Source organism: Canis lupus, chromosome 20, assembly GCF_003254725.2.
Source record: "Canis lupus dingo isolate Sandy chromosome 20, ASM325472v2, whole genome shotgun sequence".
NCBI lineage: Eukaryota > Metazoa > Chordata > Mammalia > Carnivora > Canidae > Canis > Canis lupus.
The window spans coordinates 22,856,021-22,859,384 of NC_064262.1; positions in this window are offsets into that span (position 1 = coordinate 22,856,021).

A 3,364-nucleotide genomic window follows, 5' to 3' on the forward strand; every position below is an offset into this window, starting at 1 on the left:
ATGCCGAGCTAAGTGAAATGGAATGGAAGGCAACTATAGTGTTACTGGAAGATGAGCTGGTTTTGAAAACTAAGTAGTTACTAACCTCTGCACATCTGAAGGCAATTTTCATGTTTTCTGTTGCACCATGAGTCACTTTGAGTGAAATCAGATTGGCAAAATGGGAAAGAAAGGACGTGGAGAATGGAAAGGCTGACTTGTTCGTTCACTTCTTTTTTGTTCTGCATCTCTGTCTTCTCGGGACAAAATTATTGAACTACTGTGCTATTCTGATGCAATGGGAACTCTAGTCTACATCAGCCTTGAGCTGCAATGTTGTTCACATTAGAAAGCCAAGAATGATCTGCAGTGACCAATAGTGTAGAGCGATTGCTTACAGTTAGATATTATTGCTACAGTTATTAATAATAGTACAGGCCATGATTCGTCTGTATGGTATTAATAATAGTGCTTTAACCTAATTTGTTTTCTGTGCTTTATAATGAGCACCCACTGACTTCTCTCTATGTTGTTGCAATTTTACTGTTGTGGTTGTATCTGAGTAGACTTGATAAGGAACAAAGAGGCTGAAAATTTCAGTATGATCCCAACAGATATTTTGAGTTCCATCAAGGCTATATGAAAGCCCTGTGGGGGATAAAACAAAACAAAACAAAACAACAGAAGAGTGCAGCCTTTCCCTGCCTTCAAGGATTTTGCAATGCAGTGGAAACACTAACTTAAATATATTACAGTAAGAGGAGTGCTAGGTAGAGATGTGCCAGACCCTAGAGCTCAGTTACAGGAAGTTAGAGGGTGTGGAAGAGTTCCCTGGGGCTTAAGAATTTCAAGAAGCAGCACTGTGGGCAAGCTGAGAAAATGATCTTGGTCATGACCAGCAAACCAGCACCAGTAGGACCCCACACCTGTTGGAGACATCAGTGAGCATTAGGAGCTGTGACCAAGAACCTTGCAATTACTCAGGACTGCGTGACTATAAGCTGTCAGTTATCTGTTAGTAATAATATGATTCCTCATTGATCATAGGCAATTGATATCCAGTAAACATTTGGTCTGTGTATTTTTACTTATTTGTTTAGAGGAAGCTGGCTGGCTCAGTTGGTAGAGCATGTGACTCTTAATCTCAGAGTCTTTAGTTCAAGCCCCACATTTGGCACGGAGTCTACTTTAAAAAAAAAAAGAGTGAATTCATTTGTTTAAGCCTCCAAAGAAGTTTAAAAATAAAGAAATGAAAAAAGCCAGAATAACTGTATTTAACATGATTTCCTTCTCCCTTTCTCACGAAATATTAACTATGCTGCTTTCTCTGGCTGCATATGAGACTTTTTTTTTTCCCACTACACATTTTTTTAATTTTATTTTTTTCCACTACACATTTCTATCTTTGTCAAAATAATTTTAAAAAATGGACACATCTGAAACCCTTCCTTGATTTCAAGTACCCTTCAAAATGCTATTAGCAGCACTTTGTCACTATTCATTCAGGGAGTCAGATTCAATGTAGAGGCCTTCCTGCAGTTCTTATATCCACACTTGTGCTTCTAGATAGCCCCACCCTAAATATTTATCTGTCTGTATACAAACCATAGTGGATAGTCTAATAGTTTATGATATATTCCATCTGAAATGAAATAAATCTGTTGCATGTCTGTTAACTTTCCATGCTGGCAAGAGGAGATAGCTATTTCTAATTGGTCAGTCTGAGCCAGTGGGAGTGACTGGTGTCATTTACCAAAACACCACCACAGGCCTCTGGGTGTTAGTCCCAAAGCACAAAGCACAAAGCTGAAGGGCTAGATGCCTTTGCAGGCCTCTTCATCGTCCATCAGCACCTGTTTCCCGGGGTCTCGGGTTCCTCCCTGTGAAATGGGTAGGTTTAGACTAGAGGATCTCTAAGGTTTTTATCTTCTGAAGGAACTGTGGTACTGCTTGTGGCCACTAATCAAAGTCTCCTGAAGGTAGCATTGCTGGGGCCCTGCCCACATGAGCCTGTTTTTAAAAGCAGGGGCTTAATCTCAGTGGTTTCTGTCTGCAGAGTAGTCTGGGGAAAAAAAAAAAAAAAGGTTTCTGGGTCGATGTTGAGACATGTGACCTGAGAAAGTGGCTGGTATCTCCTGCTACGGACTGTGACTGTGAACTCTGTCTTCTCTCATTTACTGCCTGGCACTGACTTTCAGCTCAATGACTGCTATTGAACTGAACCTGACTGGGTGATGATAAAGGACAAAGAGGAGACAATATCATAATTTATTAACAGCAGCTACATTTACTGAGTACCCATTGGGTTTTATGTACTCCATGTCGGTGGTTCTCAAGCTTTATTTTGCACAGAATCATCCAGGGCTTTGTAGAAGGTTGGGAATGGGGCCTGAAAACTTTTGTCTGCAGCAACTTCCTAAGTGATTCTAATAATATGGCTGATCAGGGATTATATTTTTGAGAACCACCCTATTTCATTCAATTCTCAGTCTTCCAAGGCAAATATTTTGCAAATGAAGACCCAGCAGTGCCCAAGCATTGTTCATTAGTGGAGAGTTAAGAACTTAACTGTTCTTGCTGACTCTGATTCTAGATCTCATATTTTTTTCTGGCTACAAGAAAGGATATACGTATCTGTATGTGTATCCTTTGTACCAGTCATCCAGACACCCTCACCCACCTACACTTACATCTATCTGTCTGTCTGTCTGTCTATCTATCTATCTATCCATGTCTTACCATGGAAGAAAATAGTCCAAGGTTTATCATTTATCTTCAGGTAGTAAGATTATAGGTGTTCCAAAATAATTCTTTAATTTTTATGCTTTTTTTCCCTTCATACTTTTGTCTAGATATACATTTTTCCCCAGAAAAAAAAAAGTGGCTTTTTGAAATTCAGTTTCATTTCTGTTGAACTTGTCTGACAGAATGATATGACATTAAAAGACTACCACTGATACTCACAAGGGAAGAAAATAATAATAATCTCCACCCACCACTATAAACTGATTTAGATTTTATTCTTAAGGTGCATACTCTTAAGCAAAAGTGTTTCCTGAAAAGTTAAGGGTGAAAATTACTCCCATGCTTTGCCTTCAGAGAGATGCTCTGCGGTATGAGGGTGGCTCCTCCAAGTTTTTTCATAGAATATACCATTTTTTATCATTATTTATTAGCACGTAAATCAGCACGCAGTATATATATAAACGTATAATGTATTATGCGTGCATTTTCACGCAATGTAACATTATACACGGGATAAGATTTATGTAATTATGCAGAGTTAATCAGGATTATAATTAGGAGAAGAGACTTTGAAGCCCATGGGAGCCTCGGCGCCGTCAGCCCCGCCCCTCCCTCTAGCCCCGCCCTCCCCTCCCCTAGC